Source organism: Quercus suber, unplaced genomic scaffold (assembly GCF_002906115.3).
Source record: "Quercus suber isolate HL8 unplaced genomic scaffold, Cork oak 2.0 scaffold_31, whole genome shotgun sequence".
Taxonomy (NCBI): domain Eukaryota; kingdom Viridiplantae; phylum Streptophyta; class Magnoliopsida; order Fagales; family Fagaceae; genus Quercus; species Quercus suber.
The window spans coordinates 1,319,129-1,344,945 of record NW_027069496.1 but is presented as its reverse complement, the minus strand read 5'-3'; the positions used below and the strand labels follow the sequence as shown (position 1 = coordinate 1,344,945).

At 33.1% G+C, this 25,817-nt stretch overlaps 2 long non-coding RNA genes across 6 annotated transcripts; one reads left to right on the top strand and one right to left on the bottom strand.

Moving 5' to 3' along the window:
- Positions 1 to 2,504: 2,504 nt before the first annotated feature.
- Positions 2,505 to 7,856, bottom strand: LOC111986165 (uncharacterized). 4 transcript variants are annotated; one of them, XR_010627776.1, is made up of 5 exons: positions 7,731 to 7,856; positions 6,907 to 7,136; positions 5,994 to 6,347; positions 5,527 to 5,605; positions 2,505 to 3,127 (listed from the first exon to the last, which is right to left on the bottom strand). It is a non-coding gene; the product is annotated as an uncharacterized LOC111986165 (long non-coding RNA). The 4 variants fall into 4 exon arrangements; XR_010627777.1 differs by having other exon boundaries at positions 2,505 to 5,605; positions 5,994 to 6,119; positions 6,251 to 6,347; XR_002880133.2 differs by having other exon boundaries at positions 2,505 to 5,605.
- A 2,863-nt stretch (positions 7,857 to 10,719) lies between these two features.
- On the top strand, positions 10,720 to 20,008 carry LOC136066322 (uncharacterized). Of its 2 annotated transcripts, none has more exons than XR_010627773.1 (2): positions 10,720 to 11,268; positions 14,759 to 20,008. It is a non-coding gene; the product is annotated as an uncharacterized LOC136066322 (long non-coding RNA). The 2 variants fall into 2 exon arrangements; XR_010627775.1 differs by having other exon boundaries at positions 19,059 to 19,376.
- Positions 20,009 to 25,817: the final 5,809 nt, after the last annotated feature.

The window sequence follows — 25,817 nt, the reverse complement described above, 5'->3', positions numbered from 1 at the left end:
TTCTAGTTCATTGCGTTCGACTCAATTATTCATCAACCTTGAAAACACACCGTTAATAAACAAGACTATAACTTCCAAGTCTTGTGGAAGCTCCTAGCAAAGACCAAAAGACTTGAAAACAAAATACAACTATTCTTACTAAAAGATTTAATGACCCTTGAAAATTTGTGGTTTAGATTAGTAAACTTACTGTAAACGTTTCACAAGTCTTTGGTCATTGTTTGGAACTCCAAAGACTTTGGAAAGCTATAGTCTTGGAATTTTGGACTATATAATAATTGCTAATGCTGATTGTAGAGTTGCAATCTAGACACGTAGGAGTAGCAATCAGGCTAACCTTATCCGGGTCCCTCTATTAACCAATGCTAGACTTAACGCTTGACAATCACGTTTTTAGCTCGGTTTTAACTTTTATATCATCTGTTTCTTTTTCTTCAAATATATATATGGATTACACCGCATAATATATTTTAATTGGATGTAAATTTTAAAAAATTCACCGTTGAATTACATAGTATTATCTTTGTATAGTCTCCATGCTTATAAAATTTCAAAGTAATCAAAGATTACCAGTTATGTCATTAATCAATTCTTTAAACTCAAGTCTTTGTAATTTAAAATAATCATAAAATGATTATAAAAAAAATATAAATAATGCATAAAATTTGAGTTTATAGATTGAATAGTAAATAATATTTAATTGATATGAAAATTAATTGATATGGGGTTTGGGTTTTCTTTGGTTCACTTCTTGCGGAAAAACTTGCCATTTTACATTCTACCGCATCACTCTTAGATGCCATTGTATTATTTTGCATTCTGCTATATTGACCATATTAATTACTTTGTTGACTAATTTTTCTATTGTAACTAACTTATCTGCTACAACTAACTTTTTTGCTATAAGACATTCGCTTTTAAATTTGTAAAACGTGTGCTGACACTTGTGGACTAACATACATTTATTTCTTATTATTTGTTGTCTTTATTTTGGGATGTTATACTTTTGCACAAACAGGCCCTTAGCAAGGTCCTGCTAGAATAGTAGGCCAGGCCCAACTCTCCGACCCACAGCAGTGCGGGGCTGAGTACAGCAGAACAAGCTTTAGCTCATTAACTTAAAAATTACCTACACCCACTTAATGAAAATTCTTTGGTCCCAAACATAGCAAACACTAAACTGTAGCAGCCAGAGCAAGCTTATAGATAGTAGCTCTGATATTCCTTTTCTATAACTCCTTTATGTCCCATTCAATCACTCTTATTTACCAAATAGAGTTGCATAACCCTTTCCAAGATTTTCTAAGTAAAAAAATTCGAACTTAAATATGATTTCTGCTTTCAATAGAGTTTCTGCTGAACATACAAAGATTGTCTCGAAGAAGCCAAAGCGTTTCTTGGAAACATTTTACTCTTTTTACAAGTGTAAAACGTTTGCCATCAATTTGGTGTTAATTCTTCATTCACCACAAAAAATCCATTGATTAACTTTTTTAGTCTCACCAAACATCAGATAATATGGAATATATTTTACCCAAAATAGACAGGCCTAAAAATAAAAAACCAGGCATTTTNCGACCCACAGCAGTGCGGGGCTGAGTACAGCAGAACAAGCTTTAGCTCATTAACTTAAAAATTACCTACACCCACTTAATGAAAATTCTTTGGTCCCAAACATAGCAAACACTAAACTGTAGCAGCCAGAGCAAGCTTATAGATAGTAGCTCTGATATTCCTTTTCTATAACTCCTTTATGTCCCATTCAATCACTCTTATTTACCAAATAGAGTTGCATAACCCTTTCCAAGATTTTCTAAGTAAAAAAATTCGAACTTAAATATGATTTCTGCTTTCAATAGAGTTTCTGCTGAACATACAAAGATTGTCTCGAAGAAGCCAAAGCGTTTCTTGGAAACATTTTACTCTTTTTACAAGTGTAAAACGTTTGCCATCAATTTGGTGTTAATTCTTCATTCACCACAAAAAATCCATTGATTAACTTTTTTAGTCTCACCAAACATCAGATAATATGGAATATATTTTACCCAAAATAGACAGGGCCTAAAAATAAAAAACCAGGCATTTTTTTTTTTTTATAATCTTTATGGTTTCGCCAATAAGGTTTTCCTCAAAAAGGCACCCTTTCCCTTGTAAGGCTTATATGGTGGTGGAGAACTTTGTGGGTCCAAAGATCACTGGTGTGTGTAGCTTATGAATATATATATATATATATATATATTTTTTTTTTTCCTTTCAAAAAACATATTACAACATACTATCAGATAAACTTAGAACTAGGTAGTGCAATTGAGCCATAAGACTCTTGAACTTTCATCGTTCTTGTGAACAACATACTATCAGATAAAATTAGACCCCCTACTCCCACAAGACTCTTAGAGCATCACCATCAGGTGTGTTAAAATTATGCCATTTTAACACATTAAATAACCTACTTTATTATTTTACCACATCATTTTACAAGCCATTTATTACATGTTCTATCCTTTAATTCTAAACATTAAAATAATATATTCAATACATTAAATAATATATTATCTCAAATCCCAACCAATATACAAACACCTATCTCAGTGGCAGTTGCCACCAACCAACCAACAACCACCGCTACAACACCACCACAACAAATCAACTACCACAAATTACAACCACAATCACCGGATCATCCAACAAATTCCAAATCCATAAACCTTAACAAAAGAGAAAAATTAAAAAAAAAAAAAAAAAAAAAAAAAAAAAACTCAACCAACCAACAAAATAGATTTCAAAACGCCAACCCAAACTCAACCAACGATTGATGACGACTGTGGAGGTCGGCGGCGTGATCAGCGGCAAGGACTGGCAAGATCGGCAGCGAGGACTGGCGAGATCGGCGACGAGGACTGGCGAGATCGCGATGAGGACTAGCGAGATCAGCGGCAGTGTTGGTGAGACCAAAGGAGTAATTGACGGCTAGTTCAGAGGAGAGATCGGCGGTGAGATTGGAGGTGAGATCAGACTTTAGGGGATGAGCTGGGAGGATGGTGGTAGAGCTTGATTGGACGCTGGCGTGGTTTTGGTTCTTAATTGTCAATGTCCGATTGGAAGGATTGATGGAGAGGATGAGAGGCTGAGAGAGTGAATCAAAGGTTGGGAGGAATGATGGAGAGGAAGAGAGGATAAGAGAGTGAATTAGATGTCATGGTGAGAGAAGAAAGAGAAAAGTAGAATAAAAAAATAATAAACAAATGTGCTATATTAGTCCGTACTGTGCCAAACTTATTAGGTACTGTAGCATGTTGCAAAGTTTTGACACGTTTAGAACACCTCATGAGGCTTGAATAGTGGTGTTTGGTGTGTCAAGTACCAAATATTTGGCATTTGACACACCTGATGAGAGTGCTCTAAGGACTTCTTAGACTTGTAGGCCTATGTTTAATGGTAGCTTGTTCAATTCTGGGTGCTCTTACTTTGTTTAGACTTATGTCTTTTTTTCTTTGTATATAATCATGGTTCTCTTTCATTTTGTGATGCTAGACATAAGGTGTGAAGGGCATTTGTCTCTTATAACTTATGTTACATTGGGCTTCCTGCGTAAATTGATTTTTGAAATTCCTGTTAAGGAGTACCAGGGATGAACTTAGGATTTCAAGCTAGAGGAGGTCGAAGTATAAGAAGAAAAAAAATCCAAATAGGCATCCATATAGTATTAACAAATTATAAATACACAAAATCGTTATTTCTTAATACATTAAAATGCAATCATCTACCAACAAAGACACACAAAATAATAATAATAATAATAGAGCAAAATAAATTTTTTTTTTAAATACTTGGCTAGCTAGGATTTTTATTTTTGTATTTTTTTTAAGTTAGAACATTCACAGTAGTGGTGCTAAAAAAAATTAGCTTTTAGCATCTCAAAAAGCTAATTTATTTATTTTACCTCCTCACTTTACAATACACCCAACATCAAATGTTCTATTTTTTTACCACTTCATTTAATATAATATAAACAACTCATTAAAATAATAAAGTAAGAAAGAGAATTTGAGTTTTTTTAATTGAAAGCAGAGAGATAATCTTAATAAAATATTGTATTTTGTTTTTAACAACTTGCTACAATCAATTGGTATTTATATTAGTTTATTGTAGTTGTGAAACATTTAGATTTAGTTTTTCCAATAACACATGGTTTTTTGGTTCTTTGGTTATAAAATAGTTTTTTTTTGCTAAAATACAATCAACGTTGGGAATGATTTATTATTTTTATTAAGTTTTTGGGTTGGATAATTTCTAGTTGAAGGGGGCTTAAGGTTTTGGAACGGAGGCAACTACAAAAATGACGTATGTAATTTGTAAAAAAAAAAAAAGGACCTAGGAGGGCCAAGCCCCCTTGGGCCCCCACCTGGGTCCGTCCCTGAGGAGTACAATAATAAGCTGACATTGGTTACAGCACAAGGAAGCACCAATGTGTGTATCCGAAATGAGATCATGTTTAGTCTATCAGATCAGTAGTCGACATCATCAAAAGGATGCTTCAAAAGTTGAGGGAAAAAAGGGTAGAGGATCAAGAGTTTAATGCATGACTTGCTAATAGTCAACATTACTTGAATATTCTTGATCTCAATTCTCAAATGTTTGTTTGTTGAGCAGGTGGACATACAATGATCCTCTACGCACAAAATAGCTATTATAGTGAATAGCTATTTTGTTGTTACTTGTTAGGTTGTGTCTTATTAATGGGAATAGTCATTCCTTATGAATAATGAGGAATAGGCATTCCCTATTAAAAGCACTGAATCCCTATTTCTTAAACCCTTATAACTAAAATTCCTTAAAAAAAAACCCTTATTGTTGCTCCCTTCAGCATTTTTTTTTAATTACAGCTGGTCTACTGCAAGCTCTTTTTTGTTCTCTCTACTTCTGCTGTTACTTTCTGGCATATTAGACCAACAAACAATAGCTTGGTAGTCCTAGTTTTTTGTCGACTCCTAATGGTACCCATGAATGTAATTTTTTAGATTTGCCACTACCACCCACAAAATCATGTAGGGAATAGGCTTGTAGGAGTACGGTGCTTGTGTTATGATGTTTCCATTGAATGAAGTTGGTATTGTTAAAGTTTCAGGGACATTAGGTTGGTGATATCGGAAAGTATAATAAAGGTGGTGTTTGTAGTGTTAGGTTAATTGATGCCTTTGCGAATGTATTTGTTGAGTAATTTGGTTTGAAGCCATGGTCCAATCAATTGGATCTCCGATAGTGTGAAATTTTGGTCAAGAAAAACAAAGAACTAGAGCAGCAAAATGCAAAGATTATGCAGAACATAAAAGAGGAAGAAGAGAGGCTATTACCAATTCAGAAAAATTAAATCCATCTAAGACCCAATGATACTATGTGGCTATCATACAAAACAATAGTTTACAAGCATTTTCCAGCTAAATTCCTAAGAAGAAAAAGAAATGAGAAATTAAGGCAAAAAAAGAAAAAAAAAAATATATATATATATATATATATGCAACAAACCTTTTGTCTTTGTATTACATCAAACATCCAGCTGCTGCACAGGCAACAAAAGGTGGCCAGCTAAGTGCTGTCTCAAAACCTGAGGCAAACAATGGCATCCGGGCTCAAGCACATCATCAAACTTCCCAGGAGCTGTTCTTTATTGTCAGTTTAACATTATTTGGAAAAAGAAAAGTATTTCTCTTCTCTTTCTTTCTTTTTTTTTTTTTTCTTCTTTTTGGTTAAATTTTTTCTTTAGAATCTATTGATAGACTCTCGACATATAAAAATGTTAAGAGGTACTGACTCTTTTAAAGTCTGTTTCTTATATTTTACCCAAGTTTCATTCAAGAATCATTATCGACAACCAATCATCAAATCCTAAGCCTTAAACTGTTGCTAAAACCCTTAGGTGAAAGGACTCCTGATATTAACAAATATATCTTAAAATAGAGAGAGAGTAGGAAGATTAAGGATCAAGAACAGACCCGCATAATGCCATCTCTGGACAATATCAGCGCATGTAACTACCCGGGACAAGCCTTTTCAAGCTCCTCGATGAAATCAATTTTATCAAAATCCTTTAAGGTCTGAAATAGATTTTATTACCATTGCTGTCATCCAGAAGGACAGAAGCATCACAGTCCAGATCAAGAAAATCCCACAAAACATTGAGTACAACAAATTAATACTTAAAACTAAATGGCATGATTAGATTGGAATAATCCCAAAAATCAGAACATACATTTTTATCATCTGGTTGTGGAATGTCAGCCAGTGCTCTGAAATATGAATGAATGTTCTCCCTCCATCCTGTTAAAGAGATAGAAAGGGCCACCAGCCTGTGATGTTAAGTATAGAGGTTTACATCAGAGCACTCCAATAAAAAGAGTTACTAAGAGCTGTTATTTATTGTCAGTTTAACTGAATTTGGAATAAGTAAAGTATTTTATTTTTTCTTTTCTTTTTTTATTTTATATTTTTTTTATATTTTAGGCCTGAAAAAATATAACCAAAAGGTTCCCAAAACAACTAGTAAAGTTTTATGTAACAATTTGTGGAAACAAAAACAGCAAAAATCACTAGGAACATATTTTCAATTCATTAAGTTTCTAAGCTTTCCCCTCAATCAATATGTACTTTAGAAACTTATTGATAGAGCCCTCAACATATAAAAATGTAATGAAAATGCCAACTCTTTTAAAATCTGTTTCTTACATTTTCCCCAAGTTTCATTTAAGCATCATTATCCACAATCAATCATCAAATCCTAAACCTTAAGCTGTTGCTAAAACCGTTAGCTGAAAGGACCCTTAATTTTAACAAAAAATATCTTAAAGAGAGAGAGAGAGAGAGAGAGAGAGAGAGAGAAGATATGAAAATTCAGGATAGAGAACAGACCAGCATAATCCCATCTCCTTAAAACAATAGAAACAATATCAGCACATGAAAGTACACCCCGGCCAAGCCTTTTCAAGCTCCTCCTTGATGAAATCAACTTTATCAACACCTCTCAAGGTATGATTGGGTATGGAATGATTTTTATAACCATTGCTGTCATCCAAAGGGACCAAAGCATCACAGCCCTCATCAAAAAAATTCCACAGAACATTAGGCCAACTAATTAAAATCTGCAAATAAATGACAAGAAATCACAACACCAAGATTAAATCAGAATAACGAATCAATACTCCCAAAAATCAGAACATACAATTTTCTGTCTTGTTTAATATTTTAATTAAAAAAAAAAAAAACTTCATACGCATACTAAGAATCACACTTCACACACGAATAGCAATGCAAAAATTCACAAAGCCAACATAATTCAGAATCAAAAGCCACTTCCTGGGCCATATATTAGGCAACGTAAAACAAATAAAACACCCACATCAGAAAACAGAAAGCAACAAATGTACATAAACCCACCCTAATAGCGGAACTCGACTTAATAATGAAACTCTACAAGAAACATGATTGAAATAAAAAGTATCTAATTGAAAATATAGAGGAAATAAAAGGTAGCACTAGCGTAATTAACACCACACTCAAAAAAAAAAAAAAAAAAAACCACTCTTCATGCAATTTATTCGAAGCTGCAACTAAGCAGTGAAGTTGCCCCTTTAAAAGAAAAAGAGTTTCTGAAATGGAGCGATGAATTAAAAGAGAGAGGAGGAACAATTATTAGGTTGAGAAAGCAAGAGGAAGCAAATGAGTAAGAGTAATACCCGCTCCATATTTGCTCTGGCTGGTTTTAGAAATCAGATTCAGAAGCATTGATACATATATTTACTGGCGAGAGACCATAACTGCGATTATCTGGCGCATGTAGACAATTCTAATCAGGGGTGTGTATGAGTCGGGCTGGGTCGAGTTGAAGGGATTTTTTGACCCAATCCATTATGGTGGGTCAAAAAAGATTCAACCCAACCCAACCCATCACATAAGTTCAATCTAACCTAATCCAACCCACATGGGTCGGGTTGGGTCCGGTTGAATCCATGGATTTGAAATTTTTTTTTTATTATTAGTATTAAATTTATTAAATATATTATTATTAGTATATAATATATATAATATATTATATATAAGCACTTATAGTATATAATATTATTATTAGTATATATTAAATTTACAGCTGATTTAAAAAAATTATTAAATATATAATATATTTTAAATATATATTAAATATGGGTGGGTCGGGTCGGGTTTGGCGGGTTTATAATTTTATGACCTACACCCAACCCGATCCGCTATAAAATTTTTTTTTGTGACCCAACTCAACCCATCAAGTCTTAAAAACCGACCCAACCCGGCGGGTCGGTGGGTTTTCTGCACACCCCTAATTCTAATCCCTTGTCTTAGCTTTATTTTATGGGTTGGACCAATCACTTGGAAAATTAAGGTCTTCTGGGTCACTTTTTGTTTTTTTGGTGGAAATCTTGTGCGTGCAGTCACGCGTGCACTTCGAGTATCGTAAATATAAGTACTTCTGGAAACATCCTTAAGGAATACTGTATTGATCTTAATTCCTGTAAGGTACACTCATGACCAACATTGTGAAGTCATGTTTTAAAATTCTTATTTTACATTTTAACTAAATCATTTTATTAAAAAATTAAAATTATTTAGATTTTTTTGTTATTTTTTTTCTAAACTAATAATTTTTTTTTCTATTTAGATATTTTGTATGTGAAGATCTTGAACGTAACAAACTGTAATTGAGCTAAACGATTACATGCATCTATTCCTATTCAATTTAGGAGATACAGATACTATTAAACCAATTTATTCTTTTATTTTGTGTTGTATTTAGTAGAGTTTCACAGATAATGATAGTGAATTAATATTGTATATCTAGTGTCAAATAATGATTTTCAAAATTATATACATAACAAAAATGTAATTAAAAACTTGGAGTAACCAATATCATTAAAATTGCAAAGAAAAATCATTTTAGTATCTCCAAATGTTCTGGTCAAACTAATGTCATATATATTTAATAACCCAAATTAACATCAATATCACCATTACAATTCATCACTCATGTGCATAAGCACAGGTTACATACTAGTTAGAATAATAATAGATGATTATTTCTTTCTTTCTTTTTTTCTTTCTTTCCTTTTTTAATGGAAAAAAAATTTCATAACTACCTGGTTTAGTAGAGCTATAAACTTACATTCTTTAGAGAGTATCAAAACAACAAAACTCAGGTTCAATTTTGAAGATATTTTCCATTCTTTTTGCTAAGGAAACCATATATGTGCCAATAAAATTCTTTGTGTATTCCAGTTGTATTCTCATCCCTTGTCAATGACACATTTCTAAAGCCTTTTTAGTAAGTCAAATATAGATCAGCTATTGACAAAAATTTAATTGTTATCACTTTTATTTTGCTTCATGCTAAATCACAAGAGCTACTTATTAGATTACTCCATCTTTTATATCTAATTAGCCTAAAATGCCAATTCTATAACCAACATATAATCTTTTTTAGACCGTATCAAAATTGTTCAACACTTGATGCATTAGGCCTATTTGTACATTTTATGCAAGATACAGTGGGACGAGCAAAATATGTATCATCCATTTACCTATTTGTAATGGAAAAAAAATTGTATAGAATAGAACACACTAAACTGATCAAACAAGGTCGAGATTGTCAAAGTAACAGCTAAGAAAAGTTTAATTATTAGCTTTATCTCTTAAAATTAGTATGAGAGAATATATATATATATATATATATAATTATCACCACTATTTTTTAAGTCTTTGATTGGCCAGATTCCTTCAATCTTGAAAACATGTGGTACAAAGATATAAAATCGCGAAAAATGTTTTTCTCTCCCTTTTTTGTGTGTGTGTGTTTGTTTCTCAAAAAATAAAAAATAAAAAGAATGGGTAATTGTTTCACATTGCTTAAGAGAGTGTGTTGTGTGTGGTGTAACTTACCTGAATTTTGGACTATAGAATTATTTGTTCAGATTGCTATGTCGTTGGAGATTGAACGTGTATTAAGCAATCATTTAATGCGTGGCGATAATATTGTCTGGGTGTTTGAATTAACCATGCTAAAAATGGTATTATCAGAGACTGTTTAATGTCATCTTTTTTTTTTTTTTTTCTCAAATAATTTTTATTTTTAACAAAAGCAAAATTGATAATTACATGAAGAAAATTTTAATAATAAAATTATATATATTACAAATTATATCCTCTAATTTTATTTCATTTTGTTTCTTTAATTTTAATTATTTTTTTTATTTATTTTTTTCTTCAATTTAGTAATTTCATTAGTTCTGTGTCCAATTTTAACTTTATTTATTTATTTATATTTTTCACTTCCCAAAACAATGTTGTTTTAATGGACTCCACAAATGGGGATTGGATGCCAATAGAGCCTTATAGTTTAATTAGTTGCCACTTTCTAGTATTTTAAGAAATCCAAAATTCAAATCTCCTCAGCCGAGTGACTATCTTTTGCTTATGTTAAGTAAATATCTATATTTTTATCTATATATATATATATATATAAAATAACTAATAGCTGAAATATTTAACTTTTTGTTAACCACGTCTCATTGCATCAAGTGATTATAGAGATTACCGTCACGTTTACAAATTTTTTTTTTTTGAGCAAAGTCACGTTTACATTTAAAAAACCTGAAAAAAAAAGGTGACTTTTGGCTCGGTGGTTTAAGAGAAACAATTTTCTGATAACGTTTTGAGTCTTGGGTAGTAGCTACAAATCCGTTTCATATTCCTACCCATAAAAAATTATATAAAAAAAGATCAAACACTTTACTTTGTCTCTCTCCGTATACGCTCCTCTCTCCCTTTCTCGCTCTCTCTCACTCTCTTCTGAAAATGTATTTCCTATGCACAATTTTGAAACAATTTCTCTCTATTTGGTTGAAAAACTCAGAAATATGTCTTCTCTTTTTGATAACACCGGGCAGCAATGTGATAATAATATATATATATATATATATTTTTTTTTAAACTCTATTTCTGCCCGGCTTATATTAATGAAAGCCTTCTTCTCCCTAGGCTGCCTCACGATAAAACCTAAACCTCATCAAGAACAAACCCAACATGTGCAGAGGCATTCACTACCCAAAAGTAAAGTCATACCATCCTGGATCAATGGGAGGTCCCTCTACAGTTTCCACACATCCAAGTGAGTGTTGCGTCAAAATGATTCCACCAGCTTTGAATCTTTCTACTCAAGATACCCCAAACGCATCAGATCAGATCTCCTTGGTAAGATCACCTTGAATCCTCAATCTTCACTGCATTCTTCTTTTTTTGTTGTTGTTATCCTAATCTATTTGCTAATAAATAATTTGTGGTTTTTTTGTTTCCATTCTGAACATTGTTGAATTAGGACGAAAGACATAATAAATTTGAGGGTCAAATGTTTGGGATTTGGGGTTCCTCATTAGGGTTTGCTGCAATTATAGATTTCAATTTCTAATCTGTTTTCCTCTTTGTACTTTTTTTTTTTTTTTGTTTTTCCCAGGGAAAAACCATTACAGTGGGCAGTTATAGATTTTATACAGTTACAATTAAATTTCACTTTATATTTCTTTAGACAAAAATCGAAAACAAAAAATTAAACTTCCTTCTGATTCTTCGCCCTCTCTTTTTAAACGGTGGTGAACGTTTGGTTTTTACAAAAACATTTTTGGGGTTGTAATGCTATGTTCCATTTTAGTTTTTTGATTCAAGTTATTGAGTCATATTTCAATCTAGGAAATTTTAATTCGGCCTCACTTTTATCAGATTTCCAATTGAAACTTCCAAATTGGGCGAAGGTGCATTATTCAGAAAACTTTCTCAAACACCTCACACAGTCGCACATCTTTAGAGAAACAAAAGAATGCCTAAATTAATCTATAGAAGCAACGTTCTACCTAGGTAGTTACAAAACAAAAAAAAAATTCTGTGGTTTCATATCTCTCCCCCCCAAAAAAAAAACTTCTTTCTTCTCCCTCTGTTTCTTTACATTCTTCTCTCTCTCTTTCTCTCTCTGTACTCTATTCTTGCAACAACTTTGAAACATTTTCTCCACACAAGTTTTTCCTTGTTTGCAAATATGCTCAGAAACAAGACTTCTTTTCTACTTTTTAAAAATAATTAAAACAACTGAATCAATATACATAGCAGCAAAAATTATCTGAAAAAGGAAAAAGAAAATTGAGTGAGAGAGAGTCTGTAAGATTTTGAAAGGTAAGTTTTTATAAATTTTCTCCTTTATTTTTCTGGTTCTTAATTTATTCTTCTGTTAGTAAATGGTTGATTTTGTATTTACATAATTTAAATTTTACTATTAATTGGCTAATGAAATTTGAGGGCATTTGTCGAGGAGGAGGAGGATAATCAGTGCTATATGTTCGAAGTCCAACTAGATTTGGTCTTTGAGATTAGTTTATGATTAGTTTTAGGGTTATTTTCCAAAAGAAATACAGTTGACAGAAATCTGGATAAATAATTAATGAATATATATATATATATATATATATAAAAGAATTCGTTTTTGTTGCATGTAATACTGTAGGTGTTGAAAAATTATTGTATTACAATGTTAGGGGCGAATTCATTGAATTTGAGTCATTGTTATTCTGTTTTAGTACAATGCAGCCATACAGATGCGTTGAGAGTTGAAAAGAGTTTTAGTTTCAGTTGTTTCAAGCATTCGAATTTAGTTACCTGCTTGGTGAATCTTTGTTTTAAGGCATTGAAATAAAAAAAATATGTTATCTATTTGTTTATTATTTTGACACAGCCTATTATTTGAGGGTTGAATATAGTGAAAATGGTTGCTTTCCTAATTGTTACCAAAAAAAAAAAAAAAAAACCACAGCAATTATTCACTTTTTTTATGGGTTTGATTTGATACTCTTCAAATTTTGTATTACATGCTAAAATTGGTAACATAAATGCGTGTATGTATGTTTTGTTTGAAATGTAATTTTCCAATTAGTTTTTGTTTAGATGGTTTTCCTCGCCCCGTGTTTGATGTGGAGCAGCTTAGATGGTGTAGACTCACTATGTTCATATTTATTTTTGTATTGTAGATAGTTTAGCCTCACTATACGCATTTTATCTTTGCATCTTATAAGCCTTCAAAGAGATGAATGGTAATATCCCTTCTCTGATCTTGAAAAATTGCTGGTTTGTCAAGTAGAAATTAATTAATTCGTCAATATTACTTATTTTAAGATAAGTGCCAATCGAATTTAGAAGCTTTGCATATTACGCCAAGAGCAGCAGCTTTTGTATTTAGATTTTTTTGAGATTAGCATGGAGTATTTCAGTTACAAAGGAAGTGGGTCTACCACAAGCCAAAAAATATATAAACACATAAATAAAGAAATTTGTTTTTGGGATTACATCTGATGTAATTTGTTGGAGCTTAACATCTAAGAGAATGTGGAGTGCGTGATATTGCTCCAATATTCATATTAGCTATAACAGATTAGGAGTTAAGTTTTAATTTTGGAAGCTAATAACCTATTGTTTTACTAATTTACTTTGTTCAAACACAATCTGTATTTTGTATGTTTCATTCAAGCCATAAGTGGAAAATTGTTGTAATACCACCTTTTTGTTTCTTTTGTAGGAAATTTTTTTTTTCCATCATTGGTATTGAATTTTTTTGTATCATCCAACTTAAAATTCATTTAAAAATCTGTAATATGCCTTTTAGTTTTGCATAGTGATAAAGGCGTTCATTAAAGCTTGTTATTTGTTAAGTCACTCTCAACCCTCTCTCTGAATCTTTGCCTCAAATTTATAATATCAATACCATGCCCATCCTGCGTAATCATATATAACTAAGTTATATAACTTATATTTTAGACCAAGTTACAATTTCAATAGCAAATACTATCATAGGAATTATATCCGTAGCCTTTTGTAATTTCCTGTGTTAAAACAAAGTTCCAAACATGTTTATATCTATAATTATTTATAGTTGTGAATTAACTTTCTCATGCTCAACCTTTACCACAATGATGCAAAGAATTATTGTAGTTCTTAGCTTGTATGGATCATATCATTTAAGTTTTGCTTTCGCCTTTGTCTTTGTTCTTCTGCTTGCAATATTCCAGCTAAATATAGGCATATTTGTTTCTCCATATTACTGTAGTTCTTAGCATGTATGAATCATTCTTCTTCAATTGGTTTATAGGAAAAAGATGAGATTTTTGAAGGAGAATGCTTGGGTCAAGATTGTCATAGCATTAACCGTGATAGCTAATTGTGGTTGCTATTGATTTATGTAAATGTCTAGAACTAAGATAGATGTGGCAATAGTGTTTATTGAAATTCTAGATAAATTGAATCTTTAGGTGCATGATTAACAATTAATATGAAGTAGTATGCTTTTATTGTTGCAAAATCTTATTTGGATTCTGGCTTTGAGCCTAGCTAGGTAAACATACAATGGTTGCAATTCTTTGTAAATCGTTTTCCCTTTCTTTTATTTTTTTGGTCTTTTAAATTTTTTCTTCATGGGCAAATCAACCTCTTAGTGATTCCTTTAGCCTTTTCTTTTTATCATGAGGTTGATTAATTATTTTTTTTATTTACCTATCCTGTGCATCGCACGTATTAGCGACTAGAATTAATTATTACCAAAATATTAAGTTTCTTGTTAATTTTTTTATTTTTTATTTTTTATTTATTTATTTTTTTTACAAGATAGAAATTCTATTATAGCTTAATCTAAGTGTATATGTGTGTGAAGCTCCCTCTTGGAGACTTGAATTCTGGCCCTTGCCCCCCACAACCTATAAACACTTATATTTGTGGAGTGATCATCGCACCAAGGGTGTGCAGTGGTAAGTTTTTTGTGTTTATTCCATGTAAAACTCTATTACCTAAGCTTTAACAAATTTAATATTCTATTACATCTATAGTGCATTTTCTAAAAATTAAAAAAAAAAATTAATACTTATTTTTTGATCATCTATTATAGTCAATAATGACATTAGTGGGTTTGCACATTTATAAAACTTACTTTATCTATTTTATAAAACCATTTTACAACTCACTCATATCGTAGATTTTATATTTACATACAACACATTAAAATAATATAAATTACTCTAACAAATAATAATAAACCATTTTACGAAAGTTTTGATATTACTTTTATGAGAAATAGAAAATGCTATCAAAATATTAATTATGTTTTTTTTTTTTTCTCATAAAAACTTTCCTAAAATAGTGCACTAAAAAATATCCATAGAACATCCATTAACTTTTTTCTAATAAAATTTCCATTACTTATCGAAAAATAAAAATAAAAACCTTTAAATTGTGTATATAAAGTGAAAACTAAAAAGTGTTCCCTCTTAAAAAAGGAAAAAAAAAAAAAAAAAAAAAAAAAAAAAAAATAAAAGAAAAGAAAAGAAAAGTGAAAGGTGTTGAAGTAAAGTCTTTTACAGAATCAATAGATATAATCTAGTACTTTCACTGTGACGGAATGGTGGAGTTATTTGTACGGGTTTTGTGACCTGTACAACAAAGTCTAGCCAGTGACATGCATGGTTGTCAAAATTCCGATCCGGATCCTACGATCCTACGATTTTACGATCTCATCTGTTCAAAATGATCTAAATCTTTTAAGGATCTTAACGATCGTTTAGGATCGTACGATTCTGACGATTCCAAACGATTTTGGTTTCTTGTAATCTTCTTTAACTTAATAGAAAGTTCAGTTGGACCCAAATGAAAAATAATATTCCAATAAATCAAATTTTGCTATTCTAATGTAGCGAGATAGAGTGTTAATTGAAAACAAACAAAAAATAACATCCTAATTGAGTGTTATGTTTTGAGATTTTTGACATCTTAAATAATGCTTACAAATGGATGTAATAATGCTTGGTAATTACATCAAATGGATGCAAATATTTTATTTTTTATGAATGTATAATTTATGTGATTATTTAACATACCAATTTATTTTTTGTTTTTTTTTTTTTTCTCAAATAATGTAGGATCTTACGATTTACGATTTATGATTCGATTCTACGATTCACAATCCTACCTCTCACGATCTTACGTAGGATCCCGATTTTGACAATCATGGTTACATGTACAATCTCTATAAAATATTGCATATAGAATGGAAAAAAAAAAAAAAAAGAATATTTGTAGCTTACAATGGGCCATGGCTAATCTTTTGAATATCCATAATTGACCCAAATTTTTAGGATTAAGGTTTGGTCGTTATTGAAATATTTTCTCATAAAAGAAGATGAATTCTTTCTGATATTAGTGTCTTTATTTGCCAAGAGTGTTATAACTTGGTGGCATACAATGCTCTTCTTCGTTATAGAAACCTGGGTTCAAATCCCACCTCTCTCATATTTGTAATTATCGAATTATTAAAAAAAGAAGTTTCTTTATTTGTGTACGCTCCATCACTTAGGTTCTTAGATGAAAATAACTCAATCGGCACTTCCACTTCACATAATACTTGGATGGAAGCTAAGGTTGGGGGTACAATACCATGCCTTTACATGGTATAGTATTGGAAGGACTATCTCTATGTAGCCAAAATGATTGGCTTGTGAGATCTTGCTATTCTGCTGAAAAATGAAGGTTGGCCAATATTTTATAGATATTGCGAATATATAGCAATGGGAGAGCATTTTGTTCAAGTTTAATGATTCCAAAAGATATATGAGCATCATAGCTGCTACCCCTATACTCACTCGGCTCTCATAAAGCGAGCAGCATGCTTGGTTGTGCTAGATTATTTATTTATTTATTATTATTATTACTTTATTTTTTTTGGAAATATGGTAGTGTGAGTGTAACTTAGAATAGAAAAGGCAACGATGGTTTTATGGTTGTAAAAATTGACTTGGAAAAAGCCTACGACTGCCTTGAGTGGAGCTTCATTAAGATGGTCCTTGAACATTTTAATTTTCTGAGGAATATCATAAACTTAATCATGAGCTGTGTGACTTCTACGATAGCTTCAATTCTTTTTAATGGAAGCAAGTTGAGCTCCTTCCAACCTTCTAGGGGCATCAGACAGGGCGACCCACTTTCTCCGTTTCTATTCTTGCTTTGCATAGAATTCTTAGCAGCTCAGATCACCACCATGTGTGAGGAGAAGAGGTGGGAAAAAATTAAAGCCTCTAAAAAGGGTCTGGGTTTCTCACATATCTTCTTTGCCGACGACCTCATGCTATTTGCAAAGGCTAACTCTAAGAACTGTAATGCCATTTTGGAAGTGCTCAACAATTTCTGTGACCTTGCTGGTCAAAAGGTGAATCGGGGTAAGTCTCGCATTTTCTTTTCCAGTAACGTTCCCAGAAGAAGGAAGAGACAATTATGCAGAAAAATGGGAATTGAGGCAACAAACAACATGGGTCGCTATTTGGGTTTTCCTATTCTTCATCAGGGCAGAAATGGGAACTCCTTTAATTTTGTGTTGGAAGGATACAAAGCAAACTTGCTGGTTGGAAAACTAAACTTCTCTCTCGCGCAGGCAGGATGGTTCTTGTTCAAACAGCAGCTACTCCCATAGCAGACTACTACATGCAATGTCATGCTATTCCCATCAAAGTTTCCAGCGCAACTGACAAGGCCATGAGAGATTTCCTATGGGGATCGATCGAGGAGAAAAGGAAATTACACTTGGTCAATTGGCAGACAGTTATGTTGCCAAAGGAGTTAGGAGGTCTTGGTCTCTTCCAAGCTAAACATAGGAACCTTGCCTTGCTAGCCAAGTTGTGTTGGAGGCTGGCAAATGAGCCAAACACTCCTTGGGCAAAAATGATTACTGCAAAATATCTCTCCCCTCATAGATTGACTGACGAAGGGAGGAACCTCTCTTGTTCAAGAATTTGGGCTGCATTCAAGAAAGGAGGCCCAGTGTATGTTCACGGATTGAAATGGAATGTTAAGAATGGTGCTTCTATCAATTTCTAGAATGATTTTTGGCTGCCTTCAGGAAGTGTTAGAAGTCTCATTCGAGGACCATTAAATAGAGAGGAAGAACAACTTACTGTCAAGCAAAGCTTTGAACCAAACGGGGAGTGGAACCCCGGGAAAATCTCCTTTATTCTGCCTGATCAAATTTACAACACCATCAGTGCTACCCCGTTATCTTACAATCTTAATGCGGAGGACTCTCTCACTTGGGCATTCTCTAAGGATGGCCGATTCTCCCTCAAATCAGCCTACATCCTAGCTAGGGGCTTAAATCCTTTGAACCCGACTTCTTTGTCTCTGGATTGGCTTTGGAAAATTGAATCCTGACCTCGTATTCAATTTTTTATTTGGCTGTGCTTCCATAACAGTGTTCCAACTGGAGAAGTGTTGGGTTCAAGGGGGTTAAGCCTCAATCCCATTTGCTCCCTCTGCCTTTGTAACAATGAATCTATTGAGCACTTACTTAGGGGCTGTGAGGTTGCTCAACAATTTTGGCTTAACTTAAAAGTCCCACAAAGGCTTCTTGAGTCTTTTAATCTTCCTTTGAAGGAGTGGATCGAAACCAATTGCAAGATTGGGTTAATCTCAAACTGCCTTGGAATTCTGTGGAAAATTCTGTTCCCTATGGGCATATGGCACTTATGGCTTCACAGAAATAATTTCATATTCAGATCGGGCACCATTGATAGGACTTTCCACTACAGATGCATCAAGAGTGGCGCTGAGTTTTTTGCTACCATTACTAGTAGAGCAGCCAAGCAAAAAACTCCTGTTCAAGTGTCGTGGACGAAACCTCTCCAAGATTGGGTCAAACTTAATACGGACGGTTCAGCTTTGGGAAACCCAGAGAAAGCTGGCTGTGGAGGTTTGATTAGGAACCATTAGGGGGAGTGGATAAGGGGTTTTGCAAGAGGCCTAGGCAACACCAGTAGTTTTGTTGCTGAACTGTGGGCTCTAAGGGACGGGCTAGCCATGGCTAAGGAGCTTGGGGTGAACAACCTTCTGGTTGAAATGGATGCCTTGAGTGTGGTTTTGCTTTTGAATAAGAACACTGTCAATATGGTAATGGAACCTGTGCTTATTGATTGCAGGAACCTACTGCAATAGTTCCCCAACAAAAGGGTCATCTACACTTTCCGTGAAGCTAATCAATGCGCGGATGCGCTTGCCAGACTTGGAGCAAATTCCGATCCTTCTTTTGTTGTTTTTGAGAATCCACCACCTGTGGTGGCTAGCCTTTTGGCTTTTGACTTATCTGATATGTATTGTAACAGACTTATATTTTCCTAGTTGTTTTGTTCAAGAGTTGCGGTAACTTACCGCTTGAATAGATTTTATCGACTATTGCCACGTGAAGAAATTTGGTTTTGTTTTGTTGTAGGAGTAATAACATGTAAAATATTAATGTATTGGTATAATTGTTATTTACTTTCTAGGAACTCTTGTAAAATATTTTCAGAATCATTATAATAATTTATTTTCTAAGTACTAGCTTTGAATTTTATTTTGACTTTTCTCTATTTTCTTAAATTATTAACTGATGCATATTAATCAGCTACTCTTCAGAAGTTGCTTTGTGCTGCTTGGGACCTATAAGATGGAGCCATTGAGGCAGTCTGAAATTCATACTTGTTAGCATCTTGTGGTTTTTTGTTAGATGTTTGATCAAATAACGTATATAGAAGAAGAAGTTAGATGAAACAAATGCATACCTTTCCTTTTTTTCAGGATCCTTGCCTAATTTACTTAGGAAAAAGGAAGGTGAGTTTAGCGCTGTGGTAAATTAAGAGAAAACTTAGTGTTGTTTTAACATAATATTTTTTATTTCATAAATTCAAGAGGCATTTAGGGCTCATAGTAAGAGCTATCAACATGAATAACAAGATCATAAACCAGTTGGTAGGCAAGCAAACCTAACCAATGATCCAATGCAGATTTATGATAGAAGCTCCACTATTTTGCATTAGAACATGAACATGATATGGTGATGGTTTTCATTTTTTCTCCATAACTCATTGGTTGATGGAATTATATCTCCAAAGTGAAGTAAACTGACTCAAGTTTTGTGGTATGTTGGAAAATGTACATAGTATCTTGTTTGAAATATCGTATGCATTATGGATGAGTACTCTTGCCTCTGCGAACCTATAAAGAATGCTGTTTTGTTTTTGAAGAGTGGCCTCATGCAATTGGCAAGAGAGGAGGAAGCCTATAAGCGCAAGAAGTAAACTAAAGAGGCAATAGAAGAGGTGATTTGGTTGTGCTCACTTTACTGATGAGAACACATTGCTTCTGGCAGTGAATAAAATATAGCTCTCCTTCGTTGTTTGTATTCAAAACAAAATCCCGGTGGTACATGATCATTCCTTTTTCCTTATTATCTTAAACAGTCATAGTATTTTATCAAGTTGAATTTGAATAATAAATTGGACATTTCCTTTTTATTTCCTCTATTCTTCAACTAATTTTTCAACTAGAGCAAGCTCTCTCTCTCTCTCTCTCTCTCTCTTACTTTGAATAAAACCTACATGGCCAATGAATTTCCTCCTTGAACAAATCTCCGTCCTTCGTCATTGCCATCACTGGTGGCTTTACTGATTTTGTTGGGAGATGGTCCATGCTCTGTTCATCGTGATTTACTGATTTTGATTGAAAATTTGCTGATTTTGTTTTGAAGGTTTACTGATTTTATTGATTTGATAGATGGGTTTACTGATTTTAGAGAATTTGGTGTATGGGTTTGACAGTGAATTCAGTGTTCAAAGGCCTGGGTTTTCAACGGCAAGGGTATGCTTGGTGGTGTGAGTGTGCGTTGGCATTACGTATCATTACGTGTGGCTACGAAATAGGTGTATGCTTGCGTAATTGTGTAGAGTGTAATGTGATGTGAATGCTCCAAGGCCCCAATTGAAATTAATACATTACGAGCTCCACAAATATTAGTTAGCTTTGGTAACATTCCAAACATTGGAATTCTATATTTCTAAAGAACTCGGTAGCCATAACATATTTCTACTCTATGCCATTGCCATTATATATAGACTCAAATTAGTACACACAAGAAATGTAGAAGTAACTGCATTTTGCATCTACAATCACACATTGAACTTCAAGAGAAGCATATATGAACAAATAAAGATGTCAAGAGTTCATTATGGTCAAGACTGTCACTTAGGAACTGACCATAGGCAAGGAGCAGTTCTGTCAGACCTGACCTGGATATCCAGTCAGAACATTAAGCCCTGACATCTTCATCTTCGCCCAAGCAAAGTCCATTCGGAAGGTTGATCCGTCATCTGAAGCATAAGCCCTTACCAGTCTTGCGGTCTTCTCGTTAGCCAGAAGTTGATGATAAGCAAAAAGGAGTCCTTATCCCTTTAATAATTGGCTATGAATTTATGCAGACTCATTTCCAATGATTCCATGGGTTAAAAAGAAGGCTGAACTAATCATGATGTGTACGAAAGTGTAAGGATTTTTGTGTGCATGTAAGGGTGAGTTTTACTGCAATTTTGACATTCTATATTTCTCTAATTCACTTTAGGACTAATGCCCTTCATTTCAGGTTATTCCCTATTTTAAAGATTTTTTTTGGTGCTCTCAAAATACCTGCTTAATGTAGGGGAGGCTTGCTAAACTCACCGGACATTGTTAATCACTTGCTTACCATTAGCTTATTGAAGGCCAAAAATCTTTAAGAGGGACAAACTGACTTTGAGGATTTAGGATAATCATCATTTAATGCTTGATTGAATTTGAATCCTTTTATTGCGTGTGAGGATAAGTGTGGGGTATTGACTTTGGTTAAGCAGATATACCAAAATTCCCATGCATTCTCTGGCTGTGCACACAGCATTGTCTATGGGCTATAGGGTCCTTCAAGTGTTCCAAGCCCTAAGAGAGGAACCTTGGATGAGCCCAACGTCAATACAAAATGACTCTTCTACCCACCATTCCATGCCTACTGATCACCCCCTTTGTTGAACTTCTTCCTTGCTCCTTGTGAGCTTGGTTCACTTGTTGGCAAAGAAAACATGTTGCTTCAAAGGGTTTATATTTGAACGCTAATTATTGTTACACACTGTGACTCACACACAAAATTTAAATAATATTTCAAATTTCAGTTATAATTGTAAAATGATAATTTTGACACAATTTCAAATATGTGTCCATGTGTAAGTATTACTACTCATTTATGAATTTGACGACTTTTACTTTATCTTTCTTCACTCAACTTAGTGGTGCCCAATTGGGCTTCATCCATGGGTCCAGACCAATACAATTTTGTTTCGGTTTGGTTGGCTATAGAAGGTCATGGGTTGGCATCAAAATGGGCCCTCTTAGATCAAATTTGCAATGGATTTATGTGGACCATTCATTTTAATTAAGGTTTGAGGCCACGGGTTACACTCCCAATTTGTGTGCTGGCTTTGTCATTTCCAATAAGCCATGGATTGCAATGAAAGTCGGCCACTTTTGGGCTTTATATTTGTGAAGAATTTTGTGGGCCTCAAGCCCATTTCGTGTAATTTGACCAAAATGCCCTTAACAAAGATCAAACTCGCTCCATGAATACCAGGAAAATCACCAACCAGAAGTCAATAAACATGAGAAAGACAAGAAATCAATCATTAATTCAATTTCATAAATAAAACTTATGTGTTAGCAAAACATCCACTAGTGAGATCATTTTTATTATATTTCAATATATTAAGAAAATATAGATGGGGTCCAGTTAACTCAACTGATAAAGTTTCTGATAGTTGAATAAGAGATCTGAGATTCAATCCCCGCATATACCCAAAACTGATTGCTGTCTTGGTTTGTTAATAAAAAGATCTTTTTTTTTTTTTTTTTTTTTTTTTTTTTTTTTTTTTTTTTTTTTTGAGAAGGAAAAAAAAAAAAAGAAAAAAGAAAAAAAAGATAACAAGTACTAATTTTCCCTATTTTTTATATAGTTACTTGTTATCTAAATTCTCTAAACCACCGCTAATATTTAGCTAATACTATTTCAAGCAAATAAATAAGTGGGGGCATCTCACCTCCTTTTTCTAAAATTTAGCTTACCTCTTCAAATTTTAAAATTTAAATTTCAAAATAATCACAACCTCTAGGTTAATACAAACTTCGTACCACACAAACACACATTCTCCCATTTGAATTCAAATTCCCTTTTTCCCTGATTTCAATTTAAGCATTGATTGCTCTTTTAAATTATTATTCTTATCTTCTTCTTTTTCCACTCTTTTTTTTTTTTTTTTGGAAATAAAAATTTAAAAATGCTTAGGATTCTCTTTTATTCCTTATTAAAAAAAAAAAAAACAAAAATAATTCTATCTTATTGGACCAAATTGGACCAATTCATTATTTTTCATTATCATTTTTGTATCATAATTTACAATAAATGATAGAGGATTTAGAAAGTTTATGGTAAAGTTTAAAGATGAAAATAATATGGTGTAAATAAAAAAATAAAAAAGAGAGAGAAAAAAATAGTAGTAACTTTTTAGGGAAAACAATTTAAAGTACAAAATTATATTGACAAATGGAGTGCTAATATTTCAATGAACATTGTCAAACCATTTTATATTAGCACTCCATTTATATTTTTCTTTATTCAACTTAGTGTGTTCCACACACTAAACTAATAAAAAAAAAATAAAAAATAAAAACTTTAAAAGCTAACTTTACTAGCTTGTGGGTCCATTTCTATCTATTTTAGCATAAGAATTTACATTTTCTATTTTACACTTACTTTTCAAAATACTCACATTAGATTATTTATTTTACACTATATTTCATTAAAATATCAATATTTCTTGATTTAAAAAAAAATTGTTTCTCTTTCTTCACACACAACAACAATCATCCACTCTCTTCCTTTATCCTTGCAATCCAAAAAAAAAAAAAAAAAAAAATTAAAAACAAAATGCAAAATGAATAGTGCTAGTAATTGTTTACATCGTTACTATAGCAACAATACATAATTACACAATTTTTCCTTGTTCGATGTGGGTAGGTTTTGGACAAAAATATGTAAAAATTTGGTACATTTATCTATTATACACCTTCTAATGTGAGTACCCTAACAACGAGATAATAAGGAACTTTTCATGCTAATGTCAAGTATGGGCTAGACAGGATAGGTGATCCCTTCCAATCCATCAAGAGAGGAAATCTTCAGCCCAATTCATCAATTAGAATCCATGTTAGCTAACCCAGCACAAAGCTCAAACTTTTCTTTAGTTATAACCTTGGTTAACATGTTAGTTGAATTCTCATTTATGTGACTCGTCTTCAATTTCATCTACTGTTGCTTAACAACTTGTCTTAGTCAATAGCACTCACATTAATGTGCTTCATGTGTGCATAGTACATAGTGTTCTTGCTCAGTAACACTTTTATATCTTAGACTGCCATAAGACAGATCCCCATGCAAAAGTAAATAAGTACCCCAAGATAAATATTTTGCTATCAAGGTCATCTACCATATCTGCATCTAGGGTTATTTTTTATTTTGTTGAGTTCACCCTGATGAGTCAATGTTTATGTTTCATTTTACCTCTAGGGTTACATAATTAAACTAACTATACAAAGCTAGTATGGTGCATTGCACTTTGTATCGACCTATTCCCACCCCTCCACAATTGAGGTGCGGGTCAAGCATAAGGAGAAATTGCACTTTGTAGGTTTGGTGCAAACTCGTTGCCCCCCAAAACCAGTTGCATTGTGCTATGTACAACCCTATGTGAGTACTGAGTAGTGAGGTCATTTTCCTCTTTATAGAAAAGAGGTGATATGTAAGGAAAAATAAGGTAAGGAGCATTACCGTTAGAATCGATTATAGGAGAGAGAGAGAGAGAGAGAGAGAGAGAGAGAGAATCAAATTTGTTACCACCTTTGGGGGAGGGGAATGCATAAGATGTGACAAGTGTCCCTATCCCACTACATGACCATAACTTGTGGCCTAGTTAGTTGCATGGGAAAGTTCTAGACACAATCATGGATTGCCAGTTTGCGAAATGGCCATGTAGGTCCCATTCGAATTTCGATATGTATTTTCCAAGCAGTTTTATGAAACTAGCTCAGTTAAGTTGGACACAACACACCTTGACAAAAATGTTTGAATAATTAATTCTATGTTTGGTTTGAGTGAAAATGAGAGATGGGAAGCAAAAAGACTTCTTGTCCTCTGTTTGGTTAGAAGAAAGTAGAGAAGATAAATGAAATGTGGGGAGAAAAGATTTTCATGAATGCCACCAATTTTTTGTTTTTAACTTTTTATCCAAATTCAAAAAGTTACTATTGTACCCTTAAATCGTTTTGACTTTTTATATGTGAAAGCTCGGAAATGTGTTGAAGACATAAGAGCAATTTAGACCCCCAATTAAAATTACGGCTCGATGGATTTTACACTAACTTAATACTAAGTGCGGAATAGTGTAAATGCGAGCGGATGAACACATAAGCTACTCTAATCCATAAACTAAGCAACACAGCAGTATAATGGAATATAAAAGAGTAGGGAAGAAAGATGTAAACACAGAAAACACCGAGACGTGTTTTTGAAGAGGAAACTGAAGAACTCGGCGAAAAACCTCTCCGCTGCCCTCCAAGCGGAAATCGATCCACTAGAAAATCAGTTAGGATACATGGGTTAGCAAGAGACCCTCCAAGCCTAATCTATCCGATGTACCTAAGCCCTCCAACCTCCTACTCCAACAAGACTTCTCGGAACCGTGTCTTGTCTTAGTTCTCTGGATCCTGCAACAAGCTTCATATTGCATCTGCCATTCCAGGCTTCTTCCAATACTTTCCAGCAGCTCCAAAATACTCTCTACACTTTGAAT